We start from the raw sequence: 14209 nt of genomic DNA, 5'->3' as shown, positions 1-14209 counted from the left end.
AATCACATTTATGTAAAAATTAAAAATGAGGGGGGCCAACATGCACCCTTGTCTCACCGCCCTCTCTACCGGGAAAGTAGTCAGTGGTCTCCCCACCCAACCTCCACATTACAGAAGCTCTGTTATTGGTGTGAAGTGATTGAATGCTAGACAGCAGCACACCCAACACCACTTTACCTCTCAATCCTGACCATATCTTACTTCGTGACACACAGTCAAATCCTGTTTGTAAGTCTACGAAAACAGCACATATCCTATTGTGTTGCAGGGTGATATTGTAGCGAAGGAGCAAAGTACCCCCACCTCAACAATCTCGCCCATATTTCCTATGTGTTGGGAGCCAGAGTGTGAGACATGGGCAGTACCAGTGAAAATACCAATACCAAGGAGAATCCTGGAGACAAGGTTCCCATTGAGAAAGCCATACCTGCATACGAGACAGTATGATGGCCATTTGAATGAAATCCCAGAAGAAACAGGACCAATGAATGAAAGAGCAGATTGGTGATGTCACACGCAGCCAGACTGATTTACATGGAAGAGATGCAGAGACAAGAGAAGTGAATATAGTCTATAATGCATCAAGAAAGTATCAAGATAAGTGACATCTCGGGCTCGAGATGAGGAAACTTATGCTAAAGAAACAGTGAAGATATCAAGTCATTTTACACATGTACAGATGCAAAGAAACGCAAGCAGACAAAGTATTCCTGAGGCCAGCTATGTAGTAAATAGATTGCGGCATGCGCCACCGTATACATATATAGGAATGAAGTATAGAATGGATGTTTCTACAACGTGTTATAGCATAGCTGGACCAAAGAAGGAAGGCCCTTTTTCCAGTGTGTCGCAGTTGAAAAACAACGAAATTACAGAAGTAGATCTCAGAAAGGCAAGGCTGGATGAGCCCCAAGAAGCCAAAGGCCCTCATTCCGAGGTTGGTGGTAGTCATGGCGCTATTTGCGCCATGACTTCCACCAATAACGGTACCATGTCCGGTTTGGTGCAATGGGGACTTACTGGTCTACTCAGACCTTGGCGGGACCGGTAAGTCTCCATTCACCAAACCATTCCCCATTCCCATTAGAGCTCCGATAGGGCGCAATGGGAATGGGGAGGGAGCAAATAATGGGCTGGCGTATGCCAAGCCCGTTATTTGCACCCAGGTCCCTTAACGGGTCTGTCCTTAACACCTGGTAGGACCAGGCATTAAGGAAGGGATCCACTAAGGGACCTCGTAGTAGGGCGGTAAGGGATTACCAGCACCGGTCTCCTTACCGGTGCCCGGTATCCCTTAATGCCCTACTCCGAATGAGGGCCAAAGTCTTATCAGACTGGGATGAGCAGACATTAGTTACAATTGTGTGAAAGAATGAAACTTCTGTTCAGAAGGCATGGACGAAAACAAGGAAGATGTCAGAGGTCTATTAAAAAATTGTATTTTAAATGCACTAGAGCTCGAATTTGTGGCCTTCAGTCACGTGAATGGATGGAACTGGACAAACATGACAAATCACACCTACGCAGAGAGGCAGAGCATGGCTCTACTCCCCTGTATTCTCCATGGCAAGGACAAGTTCAAAGCCTTAATTGACGTGCAGACCACTGAGGTGATGATATGTGATATGCTAATTTGTTGGAAGCTATGGTTATGACCAGCTCACCAGCACCTGGAAGTCCAGCCTGCGTGCTGCTAACATGGGTGGAAAAGTACTAACGCATGTAAGAGTGCCAACCAATTGTAGGGGGCTGCATGATTAAGAGCCCTATGGTTTGTGAAACCAATAGGACGTTGTGTATTTAATGATGTTCATAGTGACCTGTTTGAAGGGAGGGCTTAGTTGCTCCACCTGATGTTAAGGAGCCTATCCCTTTCTTAGACTAGTATGGAACGTATAGTCAGATGTTCCCTCTAAGCCTATCACATTTGCCACTAAGTTTTTGTAGTTTGCCACATTGGATGACGTTAGTAAGTGCACAGGTTAACATCATCAATGATGTTTTTACTATAAAGTATGATGTTTTTTTCTGTAGCAAATTGAGAGAGAAATCGAGCGAACGTCCATTGATGTCCGTTGTACTCCCTGTTTTAGATAATTGATATTAAAACAGTTAACTTTTGCCAACTTCCTGAGTCGTTTTGATTATTGATGTTTGAGTAACTTCTGCATCCCCATTCATCTCAAAGTATTGCTACCTCATCTTAAAAGGCTGGGTCGGCTGTGCCAGTTCAATATACTTAGCCAAAACAGCATGCAGCCCAAGACATTGGTCCACAGTGCCAATACCTGACTGAAATCTAGCCAGTAGATGATTTATATGTCCGCCCTCAGTAACACAGACTTGTACGCAGGTCATCAATACCGTTGCATAGACATTCCCTGCTGCATCTAGCAGAGAGATTGCTCTCTAATTCCCTGGGTTCTTATTTTCTCCTTTCTTATACAGTGGAATAATAACTGCTTCACGCCAGGATTAGAGCACATCTCCCATTCTTGTAACATAATCAAATACACGGGTTAACAAAGGGGCCCAGATGGAGATCTCATCTTTCAGCAGATATATGGGAATTCCATCTAGTCCTGGTGCCTTCCCACTCACCAGCCCCAAAATAGCCTCCTCCACTTCGTCTATCAAAACTTTGAGTGGCGATTGTTTATTATTTTGACCAGGATGCTGGTACTGAGGTTGAACACACAAATCACCCCATCCTTTTTGTAAAGATTACTAAAGTGCTTAAACCATTCAGCTAGCTTAATATGGCTACAAACAGGACCCAATGATTTTGACTCAGTACCGCCAACCATCCTCCAAACGTTTGTCTGGTCACTATTCTTACTATATAGTAACAGTTTGTCAAACTTATTTTTGGCATATAGTGCTTTCTTCCCTGCCACTACTACCTTATAATTTGTCTGCAGGCTCCTAAGATTACTTGTATCAATTGTACCTGCATTTTCAAGATAATTCAGCTGGATCTGCTTTGCCAGTGAACACTCTTCATCATACCAGCCCTTATTGTTCAGATTATATTTTCCTATTTTACTTATTGGTTTGAGAAAATAAATCGACAGGTTCTTCACCATGCTACAATATCATTCTCCAATATTTGGTGACACAGCGTCCCCCAGACAAATATCTACAATATATTGGTCGATATTCACATAAATACCTGGCTTGATCACACTTTAATCCAACAATGCCGATTTGACAACCTGTTTTGAGTTACCCGTTATGGTGATTGAACTGCCCCACCCTTTATCTCCAAATGGATACCTCCTGCTTCACTTCAGACTCAAAACACAGCTCAGAAGGTAGTGGTCACTATGAGATCACCTTATTATTTCCATGCTGGTGACCGCATCTTAGTTAGTCACATTAAACAGAATGTAATTTTATATTTTATTTATTTATTAAGCGCACCTGGTCCTGGGGCATCCGGGCACATCACTTAGGTTACATGACAGTATATGCATAACAGACAGGGAAATAAACAGTAATGGAAGCGGCATAAAATGTACCGTCATATACAGATTCTAGTTATATAAGACAGCTGTTTTACAGGTATATACACAATCAGTGTTAAATCAGTAGGCAAAGGGCCAAGGTGGAGGTTAACAGGCGTGTTAATGCCGGGGCAGGTCTTGGGCAGGCAACCATGCTTTAGCCTTGCTCTTGAAAGCAGGGAATGAGGGTTCCGCTCTAAGAGTGTTTGGAAGTGAATTGCAGAGTTTCGCAGCCATAACTGGGAAGCTGACCCCACCTGATCTTTGTAGCTTAAAGCGAAGTATGGAGAGGAAATTGGTCTGGGCACTTCTGAGTGGTCTGTTGGTAGTGTGGTAAGGAAATCTGCTGTCCAGATAGCTGGGCGCTTGGTTGGCAAGGCATTTGTGTGTCAATGCAAGTGTTTTCAGAGAAACTCTTTGTGGTACTGGGAGCCATTGGAGGCTCCATCTGGTGTCAGATATGTGATGGTTCTTGCGGATATTTAGTGCGGCTCTGATAGCATTATTTTGGATAATCTGTAGCTTGTTGAGGTTACATTGGTTAGTGCCTAAGCAAAGGGCATTGCAGTAATCGATTTTGGAAATGCCAGGGTCCTGGCTAAGGTCGTAGAGGAAGGGTCGACATGCTGTAATGATCTTGCACGTGTACTCTGCGGCACAGGATACTACGTTAGTTTGTCTAGAAAGAGAAAGGGTGGAGTCGAGATATATGCCTAAAGTTTTTGTTTCATTTGTAACTTTAATGATGTTACCATCAATGACAAAAGATTTAAATGACGGGTCTAGTTTGTTAAGTCTCTGATGAGAGCCCAGGAGGAGAAGCTCTGTCTTTTCATCATTGAGACAGAGATCATGTTGAGACATCCAGGCTTGGATGACTTGGTAGATGGTGTTTACGGCTAGTGTGTCAGCTGTGTGGTCACCTGTGATGGGGATGAGTATCTGGGTGTCATCAGCGTAATTCATATAGGTGACACCCAGATAATCCAGGATATCGACAAGAGGTCTAGTAAACACGTTGTAGAGTGTAGGGGAGACACACAATCTTTGTGGTAACCCGCAGGTAACTGGAGAGGGTTCAGCGGCAGACGAAGGGGAAAAAACCCTCATGGATCTGTTATCCAAGAATGAGTTGATCCGGGACGTGGCTTTATCAGAGAAGGTGGCAGCTAGTTTGAGGTGTCGACAGAGGATTTGGTGATTTACTAGGTCGAACACTGCTGATAAATCAAGAAAAAGTAGAAGGGCCAGCTTGCCCTTGTCTTTTAGGTCTTCAATCTGTGTTTTTAGATCAATAAGGGCGGTTTCAGTTCCGTGACAGGGGCGGAAGCACGATTGTCTAAGGCCCACGAGTTTATTATTTTCCAGGTAGTCTTGGATCTGCAGGTAGGCTGCTTGATCCAAGATTTTTAGTAAGAAAGACACCGTAGTGATGGGCCTGTAGTTAGTCGGTATGCTAGCATCCAATGTAGGCTTTTTTGAGAAGCGGGATGACGCACGCATCCTTCAGGTTGTCAGGGACAATACCTGAGCTAAATGAGAAATGTATGAAGGTGGTGATGAATGGGGCTAGATTATGTGAAGCCTCCTTGATAATGGGGGCTGGAAATAAATCGCCCTGGCAGTTAGATTGTTTGAGAGTGTTAATAATATTTTCGACTTGAATGGTAGAGAGGGGCAAAAAGCTGAATGGTTTCTGAGTGTGTATGCTAGATTTAGTTCTATCATTTTGGGGCTTGTGTTGCGGGTCCATCTGGAGGCAGATTTTTTTATCGTTCATTGATTTTGGCTTGGAGAGTAATCTATCCCTGAACTGCACTTGAACTCTTCATAAATTACTGCTGCTGGTTTATCTGGGAAATCCCTCCCATTACAGGAGCACAAAACCACCCCAAATACTAATCTGGCCACTTCAATAGCGCCGGGGTGGAGCATACTAGGTTTAACTGACTCCAATCCTATAATTTCCCATAGTCAGTCAGTCGACTTCATCCAGTCCCTCACTGAGTCCAGCCATATCTCTCGCCTGCATTCTCATCTTGTTAGCGGTATTTAATACAGAGTGCCTACATGTTATTATTCTTGGTTGTAAGGAACTATTGGTACTTGTGGGGGGACAAGATCTGTACTCTATTGACAAAAGCCCTTCAACCAAGTCTGTGTTAACCAGGGTAACTTTAATGAAGTCACGGTTTTCCAAAGCCATCCTGCCACTCCCACAATATACAATATATTCCCAGATTACAGAGTTACATACTCTAACTCAGCGCAGCCAATGTATGACTTTATTCACCAATGTAGACTGGTCTTCTGTGCCAACTGCCCTTAGTTGTGGGACATCATACATAAACACGTCCCTTTCACTACACTGCATCAGGCCCACCCTAGCATCTGGTCGTGTCATAATTCTTTTTTGTAAATGGGGCATGTGCCTCTAGCGACCCCGTAAATTATCGGGGTACCGTCCACTGCTCTTGTTCCTATTAACATTATCATTTGGAATGACCTGTAATGGTTGAAGAACTCCTCTGATTAAATCATTATCACAGATGCTTGTAACCCCTCTATTTAGAAAACGGGGCCACTGTTATGTCTTGCGTAGCAGGAGGCATCCTTTTCTGTTGCAGTTTTCGGTTGCACACCCTTAGGACCAGGCATCACTGCACCACTCATAGCTGGGTGTGTCTTTACTGAGTTAACTATTAGAGTTTTAGTGCTCTTAACAGATACTATCCGACCTTTTTCTGTAATATTGAGTAGGTTAGACACGTCCCTTTTTAGGTTTGCCATTTCCTTGGTAATATTACCCACGACATTCATTATTTCTCTCAGACCCCTTCTTCTATCATTACAAACATCAGCTACACAACTTGATGGACTCTGGACCTCACTTTCAACAATACTTTTTTACACGCCGTTGAGCAAGTCAACTTTCTCTCACCCTTCCCCCCTTTCTTACTCTCCTTCACCACACACCATCCCCGTCTCTTGATCATGTGTCACTTTGTTCAGTATTTGAAAACTGTTCGACACTGTGATAGTTGCTTCAAAAGATTCACTGTTATCCCTCATTAAGGTTTGTCCCATACCATTACCAGATGCACACGTTGAGTGAACTGTCAATAGGGTACCTCCCCCAGCCATTTGTGGTAAAACCACTTCCATTCGTGTGGATAAATTGGCAGTATCCTGATCTACCCCCTTCGCTATACCCTGCTTTCCAGTTAGCACTAGGAACATGGGGGGTGGGGGGGAATGACATTCAGAAGGGCAATTATCCAAACCAAAAATTGGAAGCACATAATTTTTGCCAGCCCTCTGATCGGGGGTGGGGGGAAGGGGGGAGGTTACCACCTTAAATTATTCAAATGGGTCCAATATGTTTTTACTCCTCGCAACATGTATCCCATGTATTGTGGCAAATGAAGCATGACCCCTGTTGCATGGCACCCCTCCTGGGAGCATGGTAGCTCCCAGGATGTTGTAATGGGTCACGAGGCAGTAGCCACATGACCAACTTAATAAAAGATACGAGCCGCTTCCGGCTCGGGAGTCACTCCATCTATGACTCCGGTGTCATTTCTTTCTAGCACCATGCTGGTGCAACACTGAGTTGATCTGGGCCCAGGGACGGGGCCCAGCTCGAGGATGGTGCCCCTGCTGGGCAACTCTGTCTCAGGGTGATCGCAATGCCACATGACCAAGGCTGCTGATGCGAACCCGGCCGGGTGCCCCCAGAGCCAGGGCCAATGTGTGCTGGGTGCCCCCAAGCCATGCGGGTTGCTCCGGTGATCCGGAGCGGCTGGGGTGACCCACACTCATCTTCCTGCAGGGTGATCGCCGCACCAAGGGACCATGTCTGGTGATCCAGACTAGCGTATGGGGCCTGCCCGGTGGTCCAGGGCAGGCCCCCAACAACCCCTAAGCTCAACCGGGTCCGCTAATATTGATGTTAAATTAGGTTCATTGGTATTTACACTACAGGTGGATTTTCAAGTCTGTACGCCAGCGTCAGCTGTATCAATTCCTTCAATATCGCTTAAAATACCCTTAATACCCTTAATCTCTGTAATAAATATAGTGACATCATCAATAGGTTTAAATAATTTGAATAGTCTTTTGTGATCCTCTACTGTCGAAATGGAGTTGCCCGCCTTTCTTTTGCCCATTTTCAAAACACACCAGAGACCTAGCACCAATTATGCCACAGCAATGTTTTCAGAAGACCAGAGCAAAAGGTGCAAACAGGGTAGTCTGTGCAGTCTATGCAATAGGCGGGTTGTACAAAAAGTGCAATATGTGCAAAAATGCAAATGGCAAAGGGTAAAAATAGCAGCTTAACTAAATTTGTGCAAGTCCTGCAAATTTTAACAGTTCAGAATTCATGATTAAAAAAAAAGAAAAATCATTTAAAAATGGTTACATTTAAGCTGAAAAAAAAGTAAATATCGACGATAAAAAGAAATAAAAAAGAGTTCTGGCTGCCGCTCTCCTGCAGTACCGATCCAAACTGAGTTTGCAGTTATTAAGAAAGCACACACCAAACAGATAACAGGAACTGAGTCTCTGCAAGGTCTTCACGAAGTCTGTGCCAGTCTGTTCAATGCCGAGTAACCCTCAGGTTGGTCTGCAGACCTCGCACAATTTCCAATGTCCAAGCTCTGCTTCCACTTGCGACCATCCACATATCAAACACTACTGGCAATGTGGTCACCCCCTCGACCCCTGCAGTACACCGGCCAGCGACAGACAACGCCCTTTCACAGAGGGCTTATGCCGCAAGTGCGAAACTGCTTGGGAAGAGGAGCGGTTGATGTGAGGTTGCCTTTGAGTGTGGATGAGGTGAAGGCTGTGGTGGTGAGACGGGTCATGGATGAGTGGCAGGAGAGGTGGGTGAGTGGGGTGAAGGGCAGGTGGATGTTTGATGTTCGTGGGAAAGTGTCGGTGAAGGTGGATGCAGCGAGTCTGGAATGGAGGAGGGGGGAGGAGGTGATGCTGAATCAGTTGAGGATGGGGCATGTGGGGCTGAATGACTGTCTGTTTCGAGTGGGGAAGCGTGAGTCGAGGGACTGTGCGGTGTGTGGGGTGCCTGAGACTGTGGGATATTTTCTGCTTAGGTGTGAGAGACATGTTGAGGAGAGAGAATTGATGAGGGTTCGGTTGTCTGCGCTGGGTGTGGCTGAGCTAAGTGGGAAGGCTTTGCTGGGAGGTGACGGAGTGAGAGACAGGAGGAGGAGCAGTGTGCTGTTGGATTTTGTGAGGCAGACGGGCGGTGTGAGGAGTTGTGAGTTTATGTGGCCTAAATAATGATTGGTGGGTTTGGTGCACATCATCCTTTAGGATCGGGAAGCGCCTGCGTGGGTCCGCCCACGCATCCGATAATTAAGAAGAAGAAGAATGCTTGGGTTTTATCGCGATACTTCCTTCTGCACAAGTCAAATGGGGGCGGGACCGAAATTACAGAGCAAGACACGGGGCAGCCGACAGCCACAGACAGTGCCCTTTCAGAGTGGGCTTAGCATGTTTATACATAAGTGCCCCCATTCTACCAACTTCATTAATCATTTACAAGTCAGCCCACCCCCCTCACGTGCATGAGAACCTGGTTTTGTGAACCACTCCCGGTATTTAAAAACTGCGCTTCTGGATTTGATTCCAGGAGTAGTGATTTTTGTCCTTGTCTGAAATGATGTCCTAAATAAAATACGTCAGCACCGCCAATTGGAAATCCTATTTCATAATCGTTTTCCTAAAAGATTGAAAAATCATACACAGTTCGAGATTTGACAGATAAACATGCAAGACTTTCATTTTTTGAGGGACATACTGGGAATGTGATATTCTTTATTTGCGAACAGTAATAACTGTGGCCGAGCGCAAAGCACTATGGATGGCGCATCATGCTCCAGGAACAATGAAAGAACAAACACAGCATTCCCATTTGTATGTCTCGCTAAATGAAGTCCTTGAAAATCTAATTTCTCTCAGTTTTCAAACACAATTACATGTAATCATTTGAGTCATAGCAATCCTTGTCATTTGTTTGCCCGGCCACATAAATATATTGTCTTCATGAGAACTAAATGAAATCTGGCTTCTTGCAGCAGCTGTGAAAGCATAATTATTTTGCCTAAAGCGTTACCAGGGATTGATTTGGAATATTTTCTGCATATTCCTTGATGTGACTCAGTGCCTAGTCGAAAACAAATCCCATTGTTAACTCCTTTAGCCCATGGATAAAGGGTGATAACCAATAAGCTGCTTAATATAGAGGGCATTTTTTCGAAATAGAGACCCAAAATAATTTGAACGTATTTTGAACATGTGTATATGGAAAAGGTGCAATAAACTTAGCTGAGGATAATAACATGTACTATGTTTACTTTCTTGGATTTTATAGGAAACAGGGTCCAATGCACATTTGCCAACTTTTCCAAAAATCTTTCTGTAGTGTTTGATAAGTGAAATGTCCAGTGACCTGCAGGTTCCAGAGTTGATTTCAGAGAGATGAGTGACATATAGTCTACGAGACTGTAAGCAGGAGTCGCATTTCACAAACTCTTTTTCAAATGCACCCAGTTGTCACCTCAGATGGAATCAGGCACCAACACCCAAGTGTTCATCTTTAGCTCTACATGAGTGATTAATAGATGCTCCAGTATGTGTTGCGGAGGGTGTGATGCCAGGTTCTAAGTATGTGTGTTCCGTGTGTGTCTCCTTGCCAACCCCACCCGGTATCACCCTGACCCGTTCGGTGGACTCTGATTCCGAACTTCGATTCAGTCGCTGCATTCCTGCTTTTCACTGTGTCCCGGAGACGCAAAAGAACAAAGGCCTATTCACAGGACTCATGTGCCGAACAGGCAATTCATGGCCGCAATATTCCAAATGAGCAAATGAGCCTGGGGAAGATAACAGCTAATACAGAAATCTCCCCCCTCACCTATCGACCATGACATGTCAAAAAAATATTTTCAAAACACAATCAAGTTTCACCAGATACAAGGTGCCAGGTACCGGCTCGACTCACCTCATAGGTGAAACAATGCAATGGAAAGGCCGCAGTGGTAAGTTGTACAAGATCCAGTGGCACCAGGGCCATGCATTGCTGGCCTCTGCAGAAACCTGAATGAAGTAGGAGAGGGAAGTGCGCACACTTGTATTCTGTTACATGGTTTACATTTAAAACCTTATCACACACACCTTTTTAAAAGAAGTAAAAACATACATCCAATAATCTACACATTTCTAAAATAGAAAACTCATATTAAAAAGAAAAAGACATAAATACTATTATTTATGATTATAAGGGTAATTAATCCTTCAATTAAAATCCTATGCTTGATTCCAGTCAATTAAACGTTTATCAGCTTAATATTAAAAAGGTATTGATATAAAGTAATCAGCAATGGTGTAGAACAATAATCTTAGAAGGACCTTTCCCATGGGGACAATGGCCTATCATACACACATCTATTAAAACATTTCATTCGAGGGCCTTGTAAAGCAGAGCATTTAACACTATGGTGATAGAGTGATTCAAAACTCGAGGAACTGGAAGAAGGGGCTATCCAGCCGGGCTTCCTTTCACAAAAAGTGGTTTCAGCAGCAGGTAAAACATTTAAACAACATGTCAAAATTGACCAAGCAAATCTCCAAGATGGATTTGTGGCCAACTACCGTGCCAGAGAGTCCAGTCTATGATGACTCTTTGCCAAGTCTGTACATCTTTTATAACTGCTTAAGTTATCACAGGTCATGCAACAGTGGCTCCACAGACGTGTGCTACACACGGCCAGATTTACAATCATCTCTTCTAAATTCAAATACATTTTTTGCAACTGGATTGCACAACTTTTAAGCACAGGCTTGGTAATTTTAGTCGAGGTAGCAGCATATGGTCCATTTCCATAGACAATAGTGGGAATGATTGTTGGTTCATAAAATTTGATAACCCATTTTAGCGAGATTTTTCCAAAACAGTTGAACAAGTGTTGCATTTCTGAACGCATACATTTTGCTTTCTCCAACAGAAACCTCATAAGCACTGGTTTCTCTCGTTTAGTAACCAAATGAAAACCCAGATTCTTCAGGTAAAAAAACGTCTTCAATGTACTGATTCGAAAGTTCCACACTTGCTTGCCCACCTTCTTACTCATCTTGAAGGTTAGCATTTTACTTTTGGCAATATTTGTGTTTAGATTATCGGCCCAGGCATATTTATTCAATGCACTTCATATACAAATTATATCAACTTTAGTGCAGTCAAAAAGCAAAATGTCATCGACATATGTGACCCAAGACATTTTCTTAAAATAAACAACTCGAGGAACGAAAGCAGATTTTTTCAAGAACCTCGCCAAGTCAGCTACATATAAATTGAACAGAATTGGGGCAAGGATGCATCGTAGCTGTAATCCATTGTGTTTACGAAGGTTCCTGCAACCTGAATGCAAGAGAGAGACCAACACTCACTGCGTAAATGACAGGGTCCAACTTTTGCCATGTCATTTGGTGGATGTGGTCCAACGCCCGCTGTAAAATGCCCACCCCTGCCCAAAAGCCAATTTGATTTGTTTTAACTACTCTGCTGGATTCGGCACACAATTTGAATACTTTTAAAATTAGAGAGAAAAATATGTTGGAGTTTGCATCCAGCAGAGCAATAGGCCTGTAACTCAACGGGTCCAAAAAAAATGCCTTTTTATAAATGGGCACACTATTTGCAGTGGACCAAGTATCTGGCATTAGTTGCTTTTGAATTATCATTTTAAATAAGTCAAACAATAATGTGTCCCAAAAAGTCAAATATGACTTGAACACCATGTTGCAAAGCCCATCTGGGCCAGGAGAGCAAGATCGACTTGATTTTTTCAGTTTAGGACTCAGTCTCAGCAATAGCAAATTTTATCTCCCACTTTACTAGTTGGTCTGGATTAACCTTTAACATGCTAGAAGGGGCATACAGATGTGGAAAGCACCTCATACAGCTCACTTCTAAAATGCAATTCTCTTGCAGAGACAATCGGAAGTTCTTACCTGAATTTACCAACTTCCAATAGCTAAAATCAGACTTCTGTTCCAAACTTCTCAAAATAGTTTCTCCTTCTAGCTGGTAGATCAGGGAAAGTCTTGACTTAACCTTGTTTTTGTACGATTGTCATTCCAGCCGAATCAAATTAGCTGTGGTTGCTTCATCATAAAATCCCTTCTTGTGGCGCCTTATATTAGATCGCATCACTCGTTTAAACACCTGAATATCCTTAATATATGGTGTCATTTATTGAAGGTATATTAAAAGTTGGGAACTCTCTATTGATTAACAAACTATGTATGAAACCTGGAAAATAAGTCTTAACAAACTATGTATGAAACCTGGAAAATAAGTCAGAGAGCATACCTTATGTCTTTCATAGGCTGTTTAATTACTGCATATTTCTTTCATCAATATTGTGAATTAATATATCATGTTAGTTGCAATGTTTTCCTTAATTCACAGAAACCTGAGGACATTTACCACTAGAATGAGGGGGCCCTAAACCAATAAAGTAACCTCACAACACATGATGAACACTAGTACCCCATCGAAGATCTTAAACTGGTTGCAATACTGAAACAGAGTCTCTGTCACAGAGATTAAGTCAATTTTAGGGTTTTGCATTCCCAATGTCACCTGCTGTGGCCCTCCAGATCCCCTTCTACCTGGGCATTCAGGGACACCAGATCCCACTGTTTGAAAAACTCAGCACAAGACATTCCCAATTTATATTTAATGTTGCCCCAAACCTCCATTAGTCTTACCTGTCTTCTTCAGACAGTTTGTGTTTGAGACCAAGGTCACACATTTGCCAAATTTGCTTTATGATTTGCATAAAAGTCTAATAAAATACTCAAATTCTTCTTAAATAGGACCACTTGGGGCATTTCCAAATAGTTACAATATAGATTTATAACCAGGAATTTAGTCTTGTCGATTTGTGTGCAAACACAGGGAAAGATTACAGTGACTCCACCTCCCAGGCCCAATGAGAGCTTGCTGATACCAACAAACCACCTCTCAGATTTCCAGTGACACCACTCAGGGCCATTTGTTGGTTAACACAATACCCATCTAATGTAACAGATTTCAACAGGAAGGTTTCTTGCAGCATAAACAAATCAGCTCCATCAAGTCTAGTGATTAGATTTCTTTTATGGGTAAGGTCTGAAAAACCACATGAGTTCCAAGACATGATGCTATAAACCTGGCCTCTTTACTCTGGCTGCTGGATTATTAGCCATGAGGGTACTGGTAACCCATGACCAATCTTCAATTGTGGTAGAGTTTTCTGCTGCCAGATCCTAGCGAGGTTAGGTTCATTTACATAAAAGGTTGTAGATCATATCATCTTCTTTTGCAGCTCAACAATTGCAGAAAAGATATGTTTATGAACTAGGGGCGTTGGAATGTCCAGAACTGCTGAATGGGGCCTATCATCTTATATAAGCTTGACTTGTGGTATGTCTCTCGAGGAATAATACTCAAAGATGGTAATTTGTAAAAGAGAGAGAAAATAGTACTGCAATTCATTGTGACCTTGACTTCCTCTGAGAACACTGGTTCTAGGATGTAACGGGTGTAGTCTTTGAAATGATTCTCAAATTATGGTGCATTCATCAATGTCGTTCCTACAGAGATCCTGGACGAACCTGCATCTTTAGCA

This window comes from Ambystoma mexicanum, chromosome 4p (genome assembly GCF_040938575.1).
Source record: "Ambystoma mexicanum isolate Mex_15411 chromosome 4p, UKY_AmexF1_1, whole genome shotgun sequence".
Classification (NCBI taxonomy): Eukaryota; Metazoa; Chordata; class Amphibia; order Caudata; family Ambystomatidae; genus Ambystoma; species Ambystoma mexicanum.
This window is presented reverse-complemented; position numbering follows the sequence as displayed.